We start from the raw sequence: 23,377 nt of genomic DNA, 5'->3' as shown, positions 1-23,377 counted from the left end.
GTACCTTAAGGGAAAGGGGTAACTCCGTGAGAGGAGGGTTTTACCTCAAATGGAGCTTTTACTTTTTCAGATGTCAGCTACGCCGAGGGCTGTAGGGAACCCCTTGCTCAGTAGCTCCTAGAATTCTTACTATTTTGTTTTTTTCCTTCCCAAGAGCTTCATTCTCTCAGAACAACTCTCTCCACCAGCCATACTCTGGCTCACACCAAGCTTTAACACACACAAAAGGATCTGGATTTTTCTCACGCAGCTGTGATCTGAAATATCCCCATTCAGTTGACTGATGGGCCCGACGTGCGTCCCAGATTTATCAACTGAGCCAGGTGAGGGAGACACCGTGGTGGGTTCAAGTGAGAGGAAGTATCCATCGGCAACCAAATGACTACACCGGGAGGGCAGAGCTGCCGAAGGACATGGAGACGCCCCCTCTGAAACCGGAGTTGGGCATTTCTGAGAAGAGCCGTGGCGTGGGGAGGGGCCTTCCCAACCGTAAGTCGTGTGCGAGTGCCGGGGGCAGACACAGCACTGTCGCCCGTCCTCTATGACTTGTGTTTGCACGACTGCTTCCCAGATTTCCCTGCCTCCCACCTCAGCCCCTCCCAACCCTCACCCCAAACGCTCACTGGCTTTCTTCCCCACGTGGTTACCACCAAGCCTCTTCAAAATCAGCGACTCTGATGGAAATAGTATCCTCACAATGTTCTGGAATTACTGAGCGTCACCGTGGGCACAGACCGTGCAGGCCAAAGGCGCCTTCTTCCCGGGGTCACCTGAAGTGAAGCGGGTGGAGGTGCTCTTTTCTTCATGAATAATCCCACCTGCAGTTTGCTCGCACATTATTTCACTTCCCTTTTCACATCTGCTGCCTGGCTCAGCCCTCTGCCACCTGGTGCTGCCTGTTGCCCGCCCCCCCCATTCCACAATGCCATTGCCATTCAGGCCGTCCTCTTCCCGCAGGGCAGCACGGGGTCCCCAGCAGTCCCATCCCCGTGTCTACCCACTTGGAAACAGTCTTGGTTCCTACAGCGTCAGGCCCAGAAGGGCCTGCAGCATCTGGTCCAAGTCCTTTCATCCTACGCGGGCAGAAATGAGGCCAAATGACCACATCCGACTTTCTCAAGGTCACCCAGTGTATTAGTGGCCAAGTATAGCTAAAGTCTTGGTGTTTTCTAGTTCCTAACCCAGTGATGCATCCAAGAACTGGACAAAACATCCCGCAGAAAATAGAAACAGAGTTGGTACAGAAAGCCACTCAAGCAGCATCTCAGGCTCTTAGACCAGAATCCCCCACCGTCATCCTGCTGTTTTTATACTCTTTTAAAATAAATAGGTCCCCTTTCCAGTCACGTGCACTGCAGGACCTCTCGCCAAGACAGGGCAGACCCCCCTCTGCTTGCTCAGCAGATAGTTATCAAACCAGTATCATGCTCAATGTGGAATGCGAAAACAAAAAAGAGAAAACAAACCCCAACCAACCAACCAAACAAACAGAAAACCCATTAATTATGGTCCTTACCATCTGAAAGTTTTCAACTGGTTTGGGGAGAAAGGCCAAAAATGCTTGATCAGATTTAGGATACAAGGACTGTGTCGGAGAGCTGGACATGATGTCATCAAACAAGAGAGACCAGATTTCCCAATACTGCCCTTAATCTTTGCATCTGACGATCATCTGATATGAAAGAAAATGTAGTAGAAACTTCTCCAAGCTGCATAAAGATGCTCCAGAATCTCCGGTTTACCGGGTAAGTAAATATAATTATTGTGGAAAAGAGAGGGACATCAAATGTCAGGAGTTCAGAGGATGAGAGTGTTTGGGGAGAGTCTACTGACGGGGCTCTGATTTCTGCCCCCATTATGGGAGAGGAAAAGACAGAGGTCATCAGCCCCTCGTTTGACATACAGGAAACAGAGATCCCATAGTATGGGAGGGAATTAGGACCAGAACTCAGAATGCCTGTTTCCTCAATTTTCAGGAAATAAAAGTTGCCACCATTTAAAAAATCAAATAGTACTACAAGGCTTATAATAAAAAATAGTGCCTTGCTTTACTTGCTTGAGAGGCAATCACTTAGACTTTTAGCCTAGAAGTTTCTCATGCTCTTTACCATCTTAGTTTCATAGATCATTCTTATGGGCGAGTTCTTGATTTTTCTTTCTGTGGACATCTTACTATGGAATATCAGATTTTAGCTCTCTTACTCCTCCCCTTTCTAGTTACGTAACAGTTTTTTTTTTTTTTAAGATTTTATTTATTTATTTGACAGAGAGAGATCACAAGTAGGCAGAGAGCAGGCAGAGAGAGGAGGAAGCAGGCTCCCTGCTGAGCAGAGAGCCCGATGCGGGACTCGATCCCAGGACCCCGAGATCATGACCTGAGCCGAAGGCAGCGGCTTAACCCACTGAGCCACCCAGGCGCCCCTACGTAACAGTTTTTAATCAAATCAATATTAATGTTCACATTAGTATTTATGTAAACTTTGTTCAGAGAAGAGTCGTGTAGTACATTGTGATTACTTTTTCTTTCCTGTGTAACTTTTAGTTTTTCCTGGCATTAATAATGACCTTTTTATTGTTGTTTAATTGGTTTCCTATGTATCTGTCATTAATTCTTCTTCCCACTTTCTCATAGAATTATAAAATTCTTTCTAAGACATTCAAGCACAACAGGTGATCTCCCAGTTTCTTTCTTTTTTAAATTTGGATGTCTCCATATCCAGCAATCCTGTATTTCTCTGTCTGCCAGCTCTGATAGAGACTGCTTTTTCCTTGGGATTGAGGCACAGCAACGATCCTGAAACTTTTCTTCATCTTCATCCTGAAAATTCCCTCTACCTCCCTCATATGTTAGGCCTCTATTTTTCAGGAATCTGGTTTGTATTTTCTAGAGACTGGGTGAATGGGAAGTGAATTGTTTAGACAACGTATGCCTGAAAAATACCTTTATTCTACTTTCATGTTTAGTTTTACTTTGGTTGAATATAAGGGTCACAGTTATAAATCATTTTTCATTTTTCAAGGCCTTTTAAAGGCCTTGATGTCTTCGTCCATTACTGTCCAGTACTCCTGTTCAGAAGTCTGGTGCCATTCTGATTCCTTGACTTTTCTGAGTATGACCTGTTTCTTTGTCTCTGAAAGCTTTTAGGATCTTCTCTTTATCCCTGAAGTTCTGGAATTTCACTGTGATGTTTTCATTCACTTTGTTGAGTACCCATTGGCCCTTATAATTTGGAAACAAATGTACTTCAGTTCTGGGATTCTATTATGAATTAATTTCTCTGTTTTTTTTTTTTCTTTTGCAACTCTTTTTTAAAAAATGATTTTATTTGTTTATTTGACAGACAGAGATCAGAAGTAGGGAAAGAGGCAGGCAGAGAGAGAGAGGAGGAAGCAGGCTTCTTGCCAAGCAGAGAGCCCAATGCAGGGCTTGATCTCAGGACCCTGAGATCATGACCTGAGGCTTTAGCCCACTGAGCCACCCAGGTGTCCCTCTTTTGCAACTCTTATTAAGAAGCTATTAACCTCTTGTATTTGTATCTAATTGTTTTCATCTTTCATACTTCCTAATTTTTTTTTTTTTTGTCTTTCTGTTTTACTTTCTGGTAGATTTCCTCTACTGGTAGATTTCAACTCTCCTATTGAATTTTTTTCCTTTCATATTTGTTAACTCCATGAGTCTTTCTGTTCTCTGGATGGGCTCTCTCTCTCTTTCTTTAAAAAGCATCAGAGAACATAGTATCTCTTTTTACTTAAATATGAAAGTATATTTTTTTCCCTCTCTCCCTGCATTATCTCTGTTTCTTCCAAGTTTCCCCCCGTTTTTCCTCATTTGTTGTTTTGGTCTATCCTAGGTCTATCTTTTTTTTTTTTTTTTTTTGGAAGATTATTTATTTATTTATTTGACAGAGATCACAAGTAGGCAGAGAGGCAGGCAGAGAGAGAGGAAGGGAAGCAGGCTCCCTGCTGAGCAGAGAGCCCGATTTGGGGCTCGATCCCAGGACCCTAAGATCATGACCTGAGCTGAAGGCAGAGGCTCAACCCACTGAGCCACCCAGGCACCCCATATCCTAGGTCTATCTTTGATGTTGGAGGATTCCCTCAAACATTTGATGGTCCTTGATGGTTGGTTTACAGTTATAAGTGAGGCACTAAAAATCTATCTGAAAGTGTTGAGCATATGTGGGAGGTTTGAGGACAGGTGGGCTGTACCAAAGCCATTGCACTGTGAGAAAAATAACAGATTCTGTAGAGTTTTTCTCTTGAGATGGACAGTTTCCCGATGTGATTACTCCCCCACACTCCTGCCTTGTGGTGGGAGGGTGGGAACTGGGGAGGTGTAAGCCTTTTCCAGCATTCCTCCAGCCAAGTTGGATAAGGGAGTTGGGGCACAAGTGGTGGCATTACCCTTCAAAATACAAGTTTCAATGAATCTGCCCCTCGTTAGTAAATTTATTTCTGTCCTCAGTGGATCCTAGCTCCTAAGCCGTGAGTCTGTCTTGTTGAACTTCTCAGTCTTCTTCCTCTTCACACAAACTTTCAACCAATCTTCCTGTTTTCTGCCCCACCCAAACCAACACCTGCCCTGCCACCCTTTTCAGAGGTTCCTGATCCTCGAAGCCCTTGGCCTGTCTGGGGCTTGGAGATGACCACAGAGCTGATTTTCTGTTGGCTTCCAACTCCTGCAAGTCTAGGTTTTTCTGGTAGGGTAGCTTAGTCTCTACTTCTCACAGCTTTTGTGATTCTTAAGGTCTTAACATTTATATTTGGTTGTTGATACTTTCTTGTTCTTTTTGTGCTTGAACCTTTATGTTCCTTTCCTCCATTTATTGTCATTTTAGTGAGGGTTTAATAAAATTCTGTGTTCGGTAGACCATGCGTAACTGTGATTTCCATGTGTCTGCTGTGAAATCCACTCTTCTAGCTTTCCTCCCTCTCCCCCGTCCCATTTTCTCTTTCTTCTCTCCTTCCCTCCTCTCTCTCCCTTTCCACTTTTCCTCCCTCTCTCCCTCTCTGCCTTCCTTCTTTCCTCTATTTCTTTCAGAATGCTCTTCTTCCCTCTTTGAAGGGCCTTGGGGAGTCTGCTGTTTTCTGCTCTTTGAAATACTTTGACTATAAATAGCACCCTGGACTCAGGCTTTCATTTGAACACATCATTTTCCTGCAGTGGATTTCGAAATAATAATATCCCACAGAATCTGTGCTCCTGAATCTCTTCCCTTCGGTGTGGTGGCTGAGAAAATTCCCTTTGGTATTTCTAGGAAATGGACTGTTATCATTTGATCCATTGCAAGTGTGGCAATTTTTTGTTCATATCTTGAGTTCCAGAACCTTGTCCAGGAAACATAGGAGAGGGCAGAGAGTATATGCTTGACCAGCAAGACAAAATGGGGCCAGGGTGAGGGTTGGAACAGGTATTAATTACTTGATGGATTAATTAGAAAATATGTATTGAGTGTCTGCTATATTACAGGCACTCTCATAGGTAGAGGGGATGTAAGAAGGAGTAAGACATTCGGACTCTGGTGATAAGACAAAAAAGTGAATGAACAGAATAGAATGTGATAAGTGCACTTCATGCTCTACAAACATTAATTCTCATTAATACTGTATGTCAGGTACTGTACTAGACACCCTCATTTTATTAATTCCTCACACTATCATTGTGTGTTAGGCATTATTATACCTATTTTACGCTAAGGAAATTGCCAAAATAGAGGAATATACAAGTAACTATGAAGACAGAGATGTGAAACCTGTCTTTGGTGCCTCTTGGCCAGGCAACCAGGGGTACACCCTCCCAGCGGCTCTGGAGAGCACCAAAGATCTGCCTGCACCTAATTGGGTCTTCAGCCTCGGGCATTAACTATTTTACTGCTCCCTTCCAACTCCCTTTCAACTTCCAACTCTTCCAAGGAGAGTGTCTCCTATAGGACCTAAGAAAGAAAACAAGTTCTACAGGTCATCAGCTGTATTTCTGAGCCCTGTCTTCAGCATGGAAAAAGTGAGGGGAAAAAAAATCATGAAAGCCTTGAACTAAAACTGTCCAAACCACAGGAAATTCTTAGATGTGAAGTCCTTTTTCTTTCTCTCATTTTTTTTCCCTTTTCTTTTTTTGTCAGTAACAAGCATTCACCAGAGTATTGAGACACTAGCTCAGGAATGACCATGATGACAGCGGATGGGGAAGGTGGCGGGGGTGGGGGGGAGGTCCAGAGAGATTTTTTGAAAAGGCAGCTCAGCTGTCCCCCAGAGGAAAATCAAGGGGATCACGTGGGTGAATTGGGGAGACACACACACATGCACACACACAAAACTCTCTGAACTTAATCAGTTTTTTAAACTCTGTCTTTGAAACAGGAACTTGCCTTGGGTCTCCTGAACCGAAAAGCACAGATCTTGCCTTCCTCCTGGAAGTCACCTTGTCCTTTGGAGCCGTCGGCCTGCAGGAGGTGGCTTCCTCTGGCTGGTGAGAAGCTGGCTCCTTTGTGCAGAGAGATCTTGCCCTTCCAAAACCAGGGGCCGGGTAAGTGAAGGCTGCAGACCCACTGGGCCTCCCTGGGGGGGTCCTCTCATTTGGTTCCCTAAGGATTAGATTGAGGAGGTTCTTTGTGGGGTGGGGGACACCCGGACTCCCATGTATCAAGAAAAGGAAGTGGGGGCGGGGTACAGACAGAGATTTTGCAAATTACAGATGGAGCTGACTAGATCCAGAACAATTCCCAAAGGAGGTCCTCCCACACCCACAGGAAGGCCAAGAAAAAAAAAAGTTTGAAATTCAAATTATTTTTGGTGCTTGGGAGATGAGAGGGGAGGGTGAAAAGGCAGTGGTAGTAAATAGGAACAGAAGGGGGAAGAAAAAACGGGAAGGCTTGCTGGTATTTTTCCTAAGGAACAGCTCAGGAGAGCACCAAAGCGTATAGGAAATGCAACCGGACTCGAATAATATTTTTTATTATGTGTCCACGGGCAAGACTGGAAAGGAGAATCGTCACAAATTTTAAATATGTGGTTTCTGTCCTGAAAGAAGAGACTGCTCCCTCCCTCCTGTTTTTAGCCTCTGCTTTGGAGAGGACAGGACAGAGATGTTTTGCCCACACTGTACCCACACACTGTCTGCTCCTCTCAAATGCATTTCACTGGCCTGGTTTCCTCCAAAAGCTTTCCTGCTTTCATGATTGTTGTCATTGCTGTTGTTTCTGCTGACATTGTTGCTTTGGGTTCAAAGGATGGAAATAAGGTTGGAGGCTGGGACGGGGAGAGAAAGATGGACGCCGAGATGAGAGATGAGAAAACAGTAACTCTGTTTGAGAAGTAGATACAGGGAAAAATGAAAGAAACTTGCTCCCCAGTTGAGGGCCTTTGTGGAGACTTGCCGGGTCTCCATGTTTGCCATTTCCTGAAGAGAATGATTTGGGTTGGATAGGGTTGCCAAAGGGATAGATACAGGATACCCAGTTAAATCTGAATTTCAGATAAAAAGCAAAACACTACCCCCAAAGCTGACTTTATGGTGCAGTAGAAGTCGTTCGTAAGTCCCCTCCCTCCAGTGGTGTGTAAATGGTGGGTGCCCACAGGGTAGATGGTTTCAAGGGATTCAACGTCTGGATCCACCTGAGGTAAAATGAGAGTGGGGTGTCACGCTGGGTCTTCTCTGCTCCCACCCTCCCGGCACACCAGCCCTTCCTCCCTTCTCAAAAAAGGAAAGAAAGCCATTGTCCTAGATTGTAAAAACCTCTAGGGCCAAGACAAGGAACAATTAGAAATATTTGTGTTTGTGTTGAGAAAGCAAAAGCTTTTACGACTGAGATACCAATTTGTGAGATACAAATTAGATGGTTTCCAATGTCTTGTTTTCCATAAAACTTGGAGGAAAACCCAATGGAGTCGACCATGGATAGATCATTAAAGTAATTTTTTAAAAATAGACTTTATTTTTTAGAGCAAGTTTTAGGTTCACAGCAAAATGAAGCAGAAAGTACAGACAGATCCCACATGCTCTCTGCCCCACGCAGACACAACCTCCACTGTAATTTCTGAAGGAAGGTCTCTAAGTGGTATCTGACCTCTAATGTGAAGGAGTCCAAAGAATTGAATAACATCGCCAGTTTGGCACTGCTGAAAAACAAATCTCAAGTTCTCCGGCAAAGGTGGACCAGCTACAAATCTGTATATAGGGTTTGTATTTGTAAGTGATTGAGTCATTCCAGGTGCACCTCTGAAGCCATAAACCCAGAAATATGTCCCTAGTTTCTTTTCTTCTCGTCAGCTCTGGATGGACATTGTCATAACAAAACTCCTTTTGGCCCCATCTACCTAGTAATGCGAAACAAGTTATCTCAGTGCTTACATTCACAAAAATGAGAAATAAAGATAATATTGGTGCTAAACCTGTTCATTCTTTTTTTTAATTAAAAAATTTTTTATTTATTTATTTGACAGACAGTGATCACAAGTAGGAAGAGAGAGAGAGAGAGAAGCAGGCTCCCTGCTGAGCAGAGAGCCTGACACAGGGCTCTATCCCAGGACCCTGAGATCATGACCTGGGCCGAAAGCAGAGGCTTAACCCACTGAGCCACCCAGGCACCCCAAACCTATTCATTCTTGCAGTAAGTAATATTAATGGATGGATATTTGAACTAGTTACATGTAAATGGAAATATATACAAATACATATCTGTAAAAATCCATCCTCCTCCATTAGGAGAGAGAATTCTCATTAGGAGGGTAATTTCCAACATTTTACTATTTTCTGTTTAATGATCAACAAAATACATATTCATTGTGTTACCAATAATTATAATAATGTCCTAGTCTCAGGAAATGGTTTAATACCTTCCGGTTACAGGATAGTTTTTGAAATTATAAAATCAATTTACACATGCATGTTTGTTTCAAAATGTATGATAAATTAATCAGTAAAAGATCCCCAAATGATAGATTTTCAAATAATAAAAGATATCATAAAGATATATGACATTTGGAGACAAATCTTTAAGGGAAGTGGAAGGAAAATATAGTCATGGAGGAAAGGAATGATTGAGCATTTCTGTTAAAGAACTTCATGTTCGTCTTGAAAAAGGAACAGTGGTGTCAATTTATTATGGTACTTAGATCCTATTGGATGCATTAAAAAGGGTGATATAACAGTTTTATTTTAAAACATCTAATGAAAACAATCTGCAGACTACATCCTCCGTGAGCCCTCCAACCTGTGAAGAGTTAGAGACGTCTTAAAATGTGTGAAGGGATGCACGGTCTTCAGCATTTTTTAGGGGTGTAAGTGTAGAGAAGTTTGCAGATCTCTGCTTCATATCAATCTCTTACTAGCATTTCTGTTCAAAATATAGTACTTAGATTTCTAGGTCCTTTACAACTTTGCACAATAAAAATTATAGGCATCATTCTATCAACGTTCTACCTACTGAGGTGCCCTAGTCCAAATTCTGTGCCCCTCACCGTGCTGCCCATCTCCTCTTAACTGGGTGGTAGTTACAGGGTCATGAACAAGGGCTTAAGTTGGAGAAACCAGAAATAAGTCAGCCCCTAGACCTCATGGCTGAACTATTTCAAGAACACGCAGTTCCATTGCAGTGGCCATGATTCGACTCCCGGCGTACTCAGTGACATGTAATTAGAAGCTGCGTTCAACAGACTTGCTGTAATGCTTGCTTCTCACCTTCTGAATACGGGGAAGCCACAGCAGCATTTTATGGTAACGAATTAAAATGATCTCACCAACTCTTCTGTGCACCCTGTCATCAGAGAGTGACTCTCTTGAATACCAGCGAAGTTCTGGACTTCCTCCAAGTATCAGAAGCCTGCTTTTTAAGGAAGGCAGAAAAATGGATGGAAGGAACCGCATGCCCCAATGGCAGAGGAAATGCACCCGGGGGAAGCTCTGTCCTAGGGATTGTAGCAGTGGAGGTAGGAGAGCGATGCAGCCCAGCTTTTCATATCAGAACTAAAAACTAAATGTTAGTTCACCACAAATTGAGTCCGGACAGCCACAATATGTGAAAGTGTGCTTAACCAGCATGTGGGCTTTGTTCAGCGAGGGTCCAGAGGGATATGCTGCCTCCCAAGTGATTTTTAAAAATAGGTAGTATCTATTTAAGCACGAGACTCTCATAATATTTTTTTAGCTTAACATTTTTCTCCTTGCTTAAATGTTTTATTTTGAGATAACTGTGGCTTCACATGCAGTTGTAAGGAATAGTTCAGAGAGATCATGTTTCCTCTGGTGGTGGCGTCTTGTAAACCACAGTCCGCTATCACAACCGGAATACTGACACTCACACTGACAACAGTAAGATTTCCATCAGCACAAGATTTCCTCGCTCCCCACCCAGCTGCCCTTGTATAGCCACACCCAATTCCCTCCTACCCTGTACCCTTCTTAACCTTGACAATCATTTATGGGTTCACCATTTCTATAGTGTCCTCACTTTGAGAATGTTATAGAAATGGAATCAATACACAGCACGTAAACTTTGGGGACTGGCTCTTTTCACTCGTAGACTTTTCTGCATATTCATCCTTGTGTCTATCAGTAGCTTGGTCCCTTTTCTTGCCGAATAGTATTCCATGGTAAGGATCTACCACAGTTTAATTATTCACCAGTTGAAGGACAGCTGGGTTGTTTCATTTTTGGCTATTATCAATAAAAGGGCTATAATCATTCACGTATAGGTTTTCATGTGATCATGTCTTCATTTCTTTTTTTTCAATTAAAGATTTTGTTTATTTATTTGAGAGAGAGAGTGTGTGTGAGAGCATGAGTGGGGGGCAGAGGCAGAGGGAGAGGGAGAAGCAGACTCCCCGCTGAGCAGGGAGCCCGACATGGGACTTGATCCCAGCACCCTGGGATCATGACCTGAGCCGAAGGCAGATGCTTAACTGACTCAGCCACCCAGGCGTCCCTCATGTCTTCTCTCTCTAGGATGAGTGCCCAGGAGGGCAATTACTGGACCATATGATAGTCGCATGTTTACTTTTTAAAGAAATGGCCGAACTGTTTTCTAGAGGAGCTGTACCATTTTACATTTCTACCAGCAATGTAACATGATCCAGTTTCTCTTCATCCTTACCAGCATATGACATTGTGGCTATTTTTTATTTTAGCCATTCCGATAGGTGTGTAGTGGTATCTCACGGCATACAATTTTTTTGTATCTTTTGTATCTTTTTGTTATTTTTTCCATTTTTATTGAGATATAATTGACATGTAACACTGTATTAGTTTAAAGTGTACAATGGGCACTTGGGTTAAGCATTTGTCTGGTTCTTGATTTTGGCTCAGGTCATGATCTCAGGGTCCTGGGATGGAGCCCTGCATTGAGCTGCAGGCTCAGCGAGGAGTCTGCTTGAGAATCTCCCCTTCTCCCTGTGCACCTCCCCAAACACCCTGTAGTGGGCATGTGCTTGCATGCTCTCTCTCTAAAAAAATAAAAATAAAAAATTTAAAGTGTACAACGTACTTGTACACTTTAATATATATGCTTATATTAAATATATGTATATTTATAATATATTACAACATATGTGTATAATATTTATATATAATATGTAAATATAATATATAAACATATAATATACAAAATTTGATCAAATAAATTGATGAATATAATGACCAAATCAATATATATTGCCAAACAGTCACCACAATAAATTTAGTTAACATCCATCACCTCACATAGCTACAATTTTTTTTCTGTGATGAGAACTTTTAAGATCTATTCTCCTGGCAACTTTCAAATATACAATACAGTGTTGTTAGCTATAGTCACTATGCTATACATTATATTCCCAGAACTAATTTGTCTTGTAGTTAGAAGTTTGTATCTTCTGACCACCTTCACTCATTTTTCACCCACCCCTCCTACTCTGCCTCTGGAATCACTAATCTGTTCTCTGTTTCTATGTTTGTTTGGTTTTAGATTCCACGTATAAGTAAGTTCATACAGTATTTATCTTTCTCTGTCTGATTTACTTCACTTAGCATAATGCCCCCAAGGTCCATTCATGTTGCCACAAATGTCAAGATTTCCCTCTTTTTTATGGCTGAGCAGTATTCTGCGTGTGCATGTGTGTGTGTGTGTGTGTGTGTGTGTATTACATTTTCTTGTGGGATAGCTCATGCGGGTATCTCTTTGAAGTAGTGATTTTGCTTCTTTTGGCTATATACCCAGAAGTGAAATTGCTGGATTGTATAGTAGTTCTATTTTTAATATTTTGAGGTATCTCCATACTATTTTTCATAGTGCCTGCTGCAATTTACATTCCCACTAACAGTGCACAAAGCTTCCTTTTGCTCCACATCCTTACTAACAATAGTTATCTTTTGTGTTTTTGATAATACCCTTCTGACAGGTGTGAGGTGACATCTCATTGTCGTTCTGATGTGCATTTCCCTGCTGATGAATAATGTTGAGCATATTTTCATATACCTCTTGGCTATTTGCATGTCTATTTTTGAAAAATGTCTAATTTTTCATCAGATTTTTGGTTTTGCTACCAAGTTGCTTATACATACACACACACAATATTTTATATACATATGATATTTTATATATATATATGACATTTTATATATATATTCTTTTTTTTTTTTTTAAAGATTTTATTTTTTTATTTGACAGAGAGAGATCACAAGTAGGCAGAGAGGCAGGCAGAGAGAGAGAGGAGGAAGCAGGCTCCCTGTGGAGCAGAGAGCCTGATGCGGGACTCGATCCCAGGACCCTGAGATCATGACCTGAGCCGAAGGCAGTGGCTTAACCCACTGAGCCACCCAGGCGCCCCTTATATATATATTCTTCACATATTTTGGATATTAGCTTTTTATCAAATACATGATTAGCAAATATGTTCTCACATTCAGTAGGTTGTCATTTCATTTTATTACTTTTCTGTGCAAAAGATTTTTAGTTCGATGTAGTCCCGTTTGTTCATTTTTGCTTTTAGTTGGAGTTAAGTCTAAAAGCATCATTGCCAAGAGTGGTGCCAAGAGCTTCCCATTATGTTTTCTTCTGGGAGTTTTATGGTTTCAGGTCTTCAATATATTTAGCTCTACAATTTTATTTTCACTAACTTTTTATTTGTAAAATCTTTTGTATGGCATCGAGGTTTTTTTTAAGAATTTTTATTCTTAAACAAAAGATACATAATGTACATGATATATTATTTTAAAAAGGTAAAAGAGTGTAAGTGAATCCTATTTTCTCCTACTGCTGCTCTCAGAGGTGGTCTCCTCTGCACAGGCCACCACTCCTAGCAGCAAAACCACGTGGAACTAAAATAAAGGCACCCATCACCGTTCAACCACTTTTTCCTACCTCAAGGTCAGCGCCAGGAATGACAAAGATCGTCTTGAGCACATATAACCTCTGGGAATTTTAAACTTTTCTTTTCTTTCCCCTCTTTTGTTGTCGGCTGATCCATTTACAGACATGGGAATGAATGGAATAAAATAATGTCCTCCTCCATCCCGCCCCTTCTCCATCTCTAGTGTCATCTCCATTTCCCAACTGTTTCTAATCTCGTGAGGACAAGAAAACCACATAACTGGACCTTTGGAAATTAGGTATTCCATCAGAAGCGGGAAGAAAGGCTAAGAAAGGCTCTCCTTAATGAGGGACTTTGGCTACTCAGGGGCCCCTTCCCTCTTGCCTTCTGTGTTTGGAATTCCATTCCGGAGATTCAAGTTTCCAGAAGGGTGACCTCTAGATCAGTGCCACAATCCCTATACATCTTTTCAGCAAGCCAGGACTATGACATCTTTTGACCCTCAGATGCTGGAGGGTGCATTTGGCTATTTATCCAATTAGAACATTCAGGGCATCGTTAAGGATTAGATGTAAGGATAAATTTAGCTCGTTATTATTTAATTACTAAATAAAGGCGTTAGCCTGGATTGGGCTTAATTCTCCAGTCTAGTGTTACACTTACTTTTAATATAGTTTGATAGACATGTGGAGTCATCATACAAATTATGATGAAATTTGAAAGAAGATTCCTGAGCCAATTACCTGTTTCCAGTGAGTCATAATGAGTTTCACTAGATGTCAGGGTTCAAGTTGGTAATCAGGTTCTGTATATCTTTTCCAGTGGCAGGAATTTTATGTGCATGGAAACAAGTTGGTTAAATTATTTTGAGAAATATATCAATAGACTGACAATCTGTGGATAAAGTTAGTTCTATTTTTTTTTTTTAAATCACAAAGCAGCTATGAGATCTCTGAGGTACTTTTAAATTAAAATATTTTTATTTACTTTAAAATTAACATTTTTTTTTTCTAATCATAAAATACGACAAGCCTATTAAGGAATACTTGGAAAATTCAGAAACATAACAATTTTAAAGAATCATCTGTAAACCTAACTCAGATAGTTATAGGTAATAACTTTTTAAGTATATCTTTGCGAATCTGGATTTTTTTTTACTATTAAACACGCACACACACACACATTGGTTCTCTCTGGGGAGGACAGCGGTGTTTGGGAAATGTGAGTGGAAGAAATACTTGTTAAATCTTACTCTTTTGCCCCTTTTGGTCGTTGTACTGTGTATATATTTCCTATTAACAAAATAATGGAAGGACATACATCTATGTCCAAATATCCTTGGTGCTTTTTTGTTGTTTCCTAATAATCAGTTTGGGTTAAGAACCACTGATCTAAAAATGAACTCACTTCACTGACTACCACACATCTCTTGGAATGAACTGGACAGAGTTTATTCTAGTCAATGACTTTGTATTCACCCACAAGAACTTCCTAACAGCAGCCCCCCACCCCCACCCTGTAGGATCATGCTGAGGAATGAATTATGTAACCAGTCTAAGCAACTCTGAAGTTAACTTAGTGCTAAAATGTGATCATGGATCCAAAGCTAAGATATCTATCTATTCATCCTCTCTCTCTGATTCCACAGGCCCAATCCTTCCCGTGTAATCCCAGGGCATCGCTGGAGATGCAGGAATCCGAGCGGAGCACTGCACTTATTCAAACTGACGGAAAAACAATGCCATCAGCATGAATCAATAGTAATGGTGCATTTGGCCAGCAGACTGTTATTTCTGGGGACAGGATGTGCAATCAGTTTTGAGGTTTATTCGTGTCAGATTTAACTGTATAGCAATATTTTCCAAACTTTGTTACTAGGAGATAATTTTTGGCATGTGTATGTATGCAATGCATGTATATGTGTATGTGTACACATGTGTATAAAAAATACTACAGACTGGATGGCTTAAACAACAGAAATGTATTTTCTCACTGTTCTGGAAGCTGGAGTCTGAAATCAGTTTGCCCGCATGGTTGGGTTCTGGGGAGAGCTCTCCTCCTGGCTTGCATACAGGTGGCCACCTTCTTAAAAAAAAATTTTTTTTTAAAGATTTTATTTATGTATTTGACAGCGAGAGAGAGAGAGACGGCAAGAGAGAGGAGGGAGAATAAGAGAGGGAGAAGCAGGCTCCCCACTGAGGTAGGAGCCCATTGCGGGGCTGGATCCCAGGACCCCAGATCATGACCTAAGCCAAAGTCAGATACTTAAGGACTGAGCCACCCAGATGTCCCAGGTGGTCACTTTCTTACTGGGCATTCGTGTGGCCTTTCCTTGATGCACATGACAGAGGTAAAGAGCTCTCCCTCTTCTTATACAGTGACCAATCTTATCAGATTTGGGCCTCACCTTACGACCTCATTTAACCTTAATTACCTCCTAGAAACCTTATCTCCAAGTGTTCTGTCTTCCGCATATGATTCTGGTTGGGGGCATTATCCAACATATATATTTATATTTTACAAATTTGATTCTATATACAGACTTTTAAAGGTTCCTCCAAAGTTTTATCTTTTTTGATTTTACCTTAATTACTGTCCCTTACTGTTATTTCCCTCACCAGAGAAAGAGAATTTGCCAGTTTCTTCCATTCCCCATTTTTCCTATTCTTCAGGTTCCAGGAGTTTGAGCTAAGAGATGACCCTGGGTGCTAGCCAACACCCAGGGTCACTGAATGAGGATTCAGAACGTGTGGATTCTTCTCACGCCTGGCCGTGTGAGGCCAAGATTGAATCTCTCTCCTTAAAACCTAAATTATTCCACCTGTAAAAGGAGATTAATAATCTCTAAACCTGTATGAGGGAAAAGAAGGAACAGTTAATAATTTACCATGTAATGTTAGCTCTTTGTAATAAAAGTTTCAAAACGAAATGCAAAGATCTCAATCCAAAGGTATCATGCTATTTTTTTTTTTTTAAGTTTAACAATCTCAGCACTTGTCATGTGTCTTGAAAAACACTAATTCACTCCATCTCAAAGACCATGGTATGAGGTAGGTTATCTGTTATCACCACCTTCCCCGTTTTATGGAAACACAGAGAAGTAAAATAGCTGGTCCATGACTACGCAGCTCATTAGTGACAGTCAGGATGCAAATCCTGACGGCTGGGCGCTGGAGTCCAGTCACGAGGCCGTCACCATGAAATCACTGCTTATTCATGACAAATTGTGTCACTTCCTTGCTCAAAACCTTCAGGGACTCTTGAAGCCTAAAATAATAAATACAAGTCATTAGCTTAGCAACGAAGACCCTCCAGCGACCTTTCTTTCCTATTTTGTTCCCCATCACAGTCCTGCATCTACTCTCCTGGGCTCCAACTGAACTGTACTGGCCATACTTCCCCAAATGGATCCCATGCGTTCCTGCCTCTACACTGTCTCCTTGATGCGGTCTTGCACTGGGAGGCAGTGTGTTCTCACCCACTCCCCCACCTTCTATATCTTACCTTTCCTGCAAAGGTCCTCCTAAAGTGCCATCTCCTTTACACATTTTCTCCCGCACCTCTCAACCTGAGCTGGTTTGATTCCCACAGAATTGTATCGCTGTCCACCAATCTGTGTGTATGAGTTTCTGGCATTTATGATAGTTATTTCTGTATATGTTATATTCCCTCCCAGCCTCAAGGATGGCTCCTTGAGGGCTAAAATATGCTTTCTAATAGAGCCTAAAATTTTTTTAATTAAAAATTTCAACCATTATTGTTTTTTGAAAACCAGATGTAGGCATGTTTATGGCAAAAAATGAAACATACAGAAATACATCTCCTGGAAAGTGAGATACGACATTATAACCCCTCCTTCCTCACCCTAAGAGAACTGTGGTTAACAGTTTGGCATGTAGTCTTCTACTCTTTCTGCACATAGTAAAAATGTATAATTTTTATTTACAGAAATAATTTTCAACGTTATGAACAACACCGCAGTGAGTATGTGTGTATATATTCCATATGTATACACTGCATATGTGCACAGACACATATACTCCATATATACTGTATATGTCTCCAGACGACTATGTAGAGCACATATCCTTGGACATGAAATTACCAGGTGACATGAAATGGAAATACTAAATGATGACAATTATGGACAATGTGGATGGGAAGGAGCCCTGTGTTAGGTCTTTCTGTATTCTTCACAAAGTCAGTGGTTAAGAGGGAAGGTTCCGGCATCAGGCTGTGCTGGTTGCACTGGTTGGTATCTAGGCTCAGTCTCTATTCCTTCGCTGTCTTATCTATGAGAACATAATAGTATTTTGCTCCCAGTTAAGACTTAAGTGAGATAATCCACATACAACAATTAGCATTTAGCAAGCACGTGGATAATAAGTAAATGCAAGATACCTGGTGGGAGGAAAAATGGTAATAGGTTCACATAATTGTTGAATGAATAGGACTGAAGAGAACAGTAATTTGAGTAATCTTTCTGGAAATGGAGGGTACTTTGTTATGGAAACCGACAGTAACTATGAAATGACCAGCTAGCGTTAGAGGTGCAATAGCCTTGGAGCAATTTCTCTCTGTGTGAAATTAACTGGCCTGAATCAGGATCAGCCAATGAGCTCTTGAGTCTCACACTTTCCCCAGTGGAACTAATGGGCCCTGACTGCTGTCTGGTACCTTATACAATGGGTATCTTGAAGGAGAGAGAATAATGCATTTGTCCAGAGGACGCACTGGCTCCCCATCTAAGATTATTAGGCCGTCTAGTTACCCAGCCATTAATGTTGAAAATAAATAGAAACTACACAAATAAATGGCTAGCCTATAGACTACTGTCTAGATTCTTGGGTTCTGGGTAAGAAGTCTCCACCTTCATAGAAAGATTCCTATACCAAAACTAGAATACCCGAATATTCTGGGGAAGTCAGTACTGGAATATTCTGGGGAAAGTCAATCCTGGCTTTTAGAACCAACTTGAACCTCATCTTGCAGACACAATGAGGGGACTGAAATACGTGATGTGAAAGGCTCTCCCCGCTTTTAAAAAAATATTTATTTATTTATTTGAGAGAGAGAGAGAGAGAGAGAACCCTCACAAGGGAGCACAGGGAGGAGGGCAGAGGGAGAGAAAGAATCTGAACAAGAGCCCGATGCAGGACTTGATCCCATGACCCTGAGATCATGACCTGAGCTGAAATCAACAGCTGGATGCTCAACTGACTGTCACCCAGGTGACATTTCTTTCCCCACAGGCAGTTACATTTTCAGACACCAGAGCTATTTATTGCACTGAAAATAATGAATGCATAAAATCAGGTAATGGAAGTATTTTCAAAATGTCCAGATCAAGAGATAGCAAAGGGGCTACACAGCAGGGTGCAGGCCCAACTGACACCTGCTTTGTGGTGTCCCCTACAGGAGGGGATGGGGGAGTCCACTGAGGAACACCAGAAGTCTGGGGATAGGGGAGTGGAATCAAGGCAGAGATTGTAGTATAACTGGGTCCAGGTCCTGGGCAGGGGCAAATGGGACTGTAAACGGGGCTCCCAGTGAAATCTGAGCATCATCCAAAGTGCACTGATGACCCTTTTCCTAGCCCAGTGTGTTCTTGCCCCCCCTCCAGAAAAATTGTACCCATTTTCTCAGGCTCATTTCAAAGTCCATTTTCTTTCTGATACAAGCTCCCCTCCACCTCTCCCTCCAGATGTCCTGTTCCTCTAGAGGCTGACTGTACTTATCCTCTGTGCTATTTTCACAGCATTTCCAAGAGGGATACAAGGCTGCCTCAACCTTCTAGTGACACTTGTATCCTTCTAATGAGACCCAAGGCCTTTGGCTCCTTTCGCTTCCCAGGCATCCAATACAGTAGTGCTCAGGAAATATTTGTGGCTCTGTGAGTGAGTGACTCAGGCGGGCCCCATGGGGAGTAGACTTTTATGGGTTTTAATCTGAACCATACCATGAAATCTGAGACTTTTACCTCATTGCTCACACTGGAAACCGTCAGTTCCAGTCAGATTTGCTTGGAGCCGAGTGGAATTTTGCTCCTTTTCACGATGAAACCCATAATCTAATTTTTAAATTAAAACACATTTATGTAACACCTACTTCATGCTCCACAGTAATCTAAACACTACACGTTAACTCATTTACTTTTCATAACGACCCAGATAGAAACCGAGGCACAAAAATGTCCTTTGTGCAGGGATCAAAGCTAATAATTGGCAGAGCTGGGATTCAAACCCAGTCCATCTGGTTCCAGAGAACACTCTCCTTTAAGACGTTATGTTGCCTGAAACTTATGAGTCGCAAACATCTTCACAAGCAGAAAAAAACCTTAGGTTGATGTATTTATTTCAAAGGAAACTTTTTTTTTCTTGTGTTCCCCTTTCCTTCCTCATTCGAAGCAAATTGTTCTAGAGCAAAGAGCCTTAGTTTCACACCTGAGAGAACTGGTGGCTCAGTTTTGCTTTGGCAATCAAAATGGAAGAGGAAACTTGTGTGGTTTCATCACTGGTGCTTTCGGGGTGTGTGCTGCACGCAGCGTGTCGTCCTGCTGCGCCCCTCGGTGCTCACGGTCCCCTACTCCCCAGCGGTGTTGCCTCCGGTCCTGGAGACTTTTTAGCGTGCCTTTCCCCGACAATAGTGGGATTTGGAACAGCGCTTCCATCACTCTCGCACAGCCGGTCCCTGTCCTAGAGCCCCAAGCATCTTCCTTTGTCCTCCGGTCCCTCAAAGCCTCAAGACATTTGCATCAGAGTCCCCAGACACAGCAGCTCTCCGTCCTCCATCCCACTGGCGAATCCACTATGCGTCCCTGTTTCGGAGGTTTTGTGGCTGACTTTATGGATATTTAAATTATCTCCGCACGTGGGAGGCCGGCCCCAGAACCTGACAGACCTGCCGTGGACTGACTGAGAGACCCAGGGCAAATTACTTCACGTCTCCGAGTCTCGGTTTCTTCATCGTGAACGGGCTGGATACCCGTTCGGTTGCTGTGTGTATCCAAACGAGATCCTGCAGGGGCTGCCCCGGCACGCAGTAATTCTCTTAGGTCCCCCTTGGCATTATTTACTTCATGTATGCTCGTCTGTTTCCCATTTTTTTCCAGCGCACCCTCTGCCCTGAGCGCAGGCAAGGCGTCTTTGCGTCACACTGAGAAAGTCCCTCTGCCCCTCGTTACAAGGTCCGGCGCCCGCGGACTCTTCTGGCACATTGACGACACCCCCTGAGAATCGCTCCTTCTTCAGACCCCAACCCTGAACTTTCACCCCGCGGCCCTAGAAAGGCCAAGGGCTCAGGACCCGAGGGAGGCCCGGCTGAAGTCGCTGGGTGGGGCTCTGGGAGGCAGAAATGGGCGTCAAGAGGGAGCCCGCGCTCCGGCTCGCCACCCTCGCTCCAGGATGCCCTCAGCCCCGGGCCCCTTTCCGGCCGCGGACACCTGCTGCCCGGGGCCCCGCGTCCGAGGCGGGCCTCCTCCGCGCGGCCGTCTCGGCGGCCCGGGTCCCACCTGCGCGGCCGCCGACGCCGGCGAGGGGTCCCGGCCCGCGCCTGGCCCGCCGCCCCCGGGGCAGCCTCCCGGGCGCCCCGCCCCCGCCTCCTCCGCGCAGCCCGCGGCGCCCGGCCGCGCCCCCTCCCACCCCGCGGCGCCCCGGCACCCCTCTCCTCCCCCGGCGGGCTCGGCGGAGCATTGTACTCACATCCGGGGCTGGGTTTTGCTTTAATGCGAAACGTAATTAACCCGGAAAAAAGAGCCGAGAGACAAGAGAGAAGGAGGGGTGGGGGTGCGGGGAGGAGAGCGAGAGGAGCGAGAGGCACCGAGAGTTTGGCGGCGAGATAAAGAAATCCCCGGAGAGCGGCGGCCCGGCCGGCCGGAGACGCGCGTCCCACCCCGATGTAACCCACCCTGCCCGAGCCCCGGCCGCCGCACGGCGGGGTAAGTGGGGCGCCCTCGCGGGTCGGGGCGCAGCGAGGCGCGGAGGGGCGCGCGGGGGCAGGCGAGGCTGGGGAGCAGGCGGAGCAGGGGGAGCAGGGGAGCCCGGGCGGGGGCGCCGAGGGCGCGCAGGCGGGGCCGGGTGCGCCTGCCCTGGCGGCGGACGGCGAAGAGAAAGGTCGCCGCAGCTCCCGGGCGCCTCCCGTAGCCCCCGGGAAATCCCGGAGGGCAGCCCCTCCTCCAATCTTCTGGAGCGTCCGGGGTGGCCAAGGTCGCCACCGCCAGGGGTCGGGCTGCGGGGGTGGGGCCGCGGGAGCGGGGGGCGGGTGTTCTGCTGAGCTGCATTTTCTCACGTTTGCAGCGGCGAAACTTCGCTGCGGGTTCTGGCGCTGGAGCACCGGCCTCGCGACGACTGCCCGGGCTGCGGGTAGGGGAGGAGAGCGGAGAGCGTCCCAGGCAAGTCCCTCGGGCTCGGATTGGGACGTGGAGCCTCGTTTTCCTCTTCCCCTATTACCTTACTACGTGACAGGCCTACAGGGCTCCCCTAGACAGATCCCTTCTTTTCCCCTGGGTGCAGCCCGGGCCCTTGGGGCTTCTGGAACTCCGGGCGCGGCGGGGGGGGGGTGGGGGGTGGTGACTTGTAGGAAAACTGTCCTAAAATGCAGGTTCGGTGCCAGATTGGGAAAGCACCCTTGAGAGAGCTGTCTCTCGCTCTCACCAACTTCTTCCTCACCTTACATGCTTCCCTTTTCTGCCCTAGTTCTAAAGACTGTTACTACATCAAACTAACAAGAAAGCAAAAAAATAAATAGATTAAAAAAAAGGGGGGGGGGAGGAAAAGGGGCAGAAGAGGCCGTGCAGGAAGGAGAAGTGTACAGGCACCTCCAGAGAGGAGGCGCGGCGTGGCCACCTCCACTGGGGCCTCACACATCTCCTCCCCCGAGGCCAACCCTACCCCCTACCCAGCCTTTCGCCTTAGGTTTCCTTCCTTCTTCGTGAGTTTGGGTTCTAGCTGAATCTTCCCCTTCTAACTCCTTCTCCCGCTCCTCCTCTTTTCTTTCTTTAGGACTTCAAATGGGGTTTTCCAGAGGAGCGTGAGAAGCAGAAAAGAGGGAGGGGAAAAGCGTTCTACCAGGATGCCAGCTGTGGCTCTCAGCCCGCTGAGCGGTGGTTGCACTTGGGCTGAAGTTCCAAAATTGTACTCATGTTCTTAATATATCTAAGTCAGTGCCCTTTCTCTTCCTTTCTGGAACTCCATCATTTTTCTTTGTTTGGTGGCAAAGCCTTCAGAAACGGTGAAACCAAAGGTCTGGAAAGAATAGGAGGGTTTGTTTTCTGTTCCATGGTTGCATTCGGTTGACATGTCATGGATAACAAGGATGTGAAAGGCAGTGAGGAAGTAAGGCCAGCCTCTTTCTTCAGGGAGCTTACATCTGATGGCAGACATAGGCTGTCCACGAGTGCCTCGAACACAAAGTGGATTGCTAAAATACAGATCCGGCATTCTTTAAGAAACCAGGAGAGGCTTTTTGGAAAGCGCCATCATTTCAGCTATTTCTGTTTTCCTTGTGTGCCGCTTGAGAGTAATGACTTTTGGCATAGTAAAAGTCTAGCTTGTAGTCTAGACTGTATGGCCACTGTGATGTAGGACATCGCCTAGGTGTTAGGCAGATATTTGTTGAATGGGAGAATGAATGAATGAATGGCTGCAGGTACACGGATTGTTGGCATCTGTCGGGATGGAAGGGCAAGGAGCATTGTGGCAGTACTCCAAGCATATAGAAATTCGGTTCACTGAGCTGGTGCATGGGGGTTTCCTCTGGATGTTGCTTTTAGACCTTGTCTCCCTTTTGTAAGCCCCACTTTTTACACAGTGTCTGTGGCACCCCTGTAGTATTTCAGCTAGTTCATGATGGGCGTCTTGCTCACCTTGCAGATGAGGGAGATCACCTGGGTATTGATTTGCAAACCACCTGCTCCTGGGTAGAGTTTGCAAGCTCTTCTTTTCCCTTCTTGGTGCTTTCTTTTCTCTTCTGTAAAAGGAAGTAGGGCCTGCGTGTCCCATCTTGTCTTCCTAGTGAGCTGAACTGCATTGAGCTCTGTATTTTACTAAGGTTACAATAAATCCTGAAGACATGTAGGCTTTGGTTGGTGCCTACCTAT

At 44.3% G+C, this 23,377-nt stretch overlaps 1 protein-coding gene and 1 long non-coding RNA gene across 6 annotated transcripts in view; one reads left to right on the top strand and one right to left on the bottom strand.

Moving 5' to 3' along the window:
• The first annotated feature begins 361 nt into the window (after positions 1 to 361).
• PLEKHA2 (pleckstrin homology domain containing A2) overlaps positions 362 to 23,377 on the top strand; it is a 79,370-nt gene continuing 56,354 nt past the window's right edge. Inside the window, exons 1-2 of one of the 4 annotated variants that reach the window (XM_082715375.1) lie at positions 362 to 1,745; positions 6,358 to 6,523. The gene's annotated coding sequence lies outside the window, so the exon portion shown is untranslated. Of the gene's footprint in view, positions 1,746 to 6,279; positions 6,524 to 20,851; positions 21,218 to 21,575; positions 21,671 to 23,377 lie in introns of those variants that run through there. The other 3 variants (XM_082715372.1, XM_082715374.1, XM_082715373.1) reach the window with 3 other exon arrangements.
• Positions 16,221 to 20,972, bottom strand: LOC309855256. Of its 2 annotated transcripts, none has more exons than XR_014306697.1 (2): positions 19,262 to 20,972; positions 16,221 to 16,548 (listed from the first exon to the last, which is right to left on the bottom strand). It is a non-coding gene; the product is annotated as an uncharacterized lncRNA (long non-coding RNA). The 2 variants fall into 2 exon arrangements; XR_014306698.1 differs by lacking the exon at positions 16,221 to 16,548 and adding an exon at positions 17,355 to 17,573.

The sequence above is a fragment of the Mustela nivalis genome (assembly GCF_964662115.1).
Source record: "Mustela nivalis genome assembly, chromosome: 20".
NCBI lineage: Eukaryota > Metazoa > Chordata > Mammalia > Carnivora > Mustelidae > Mustela > Mustela nivalis.
Note: the sequence above shows the minus strand (reverse complement) of the source record. Positions and strands in the feature narration are given on the sequence as shown.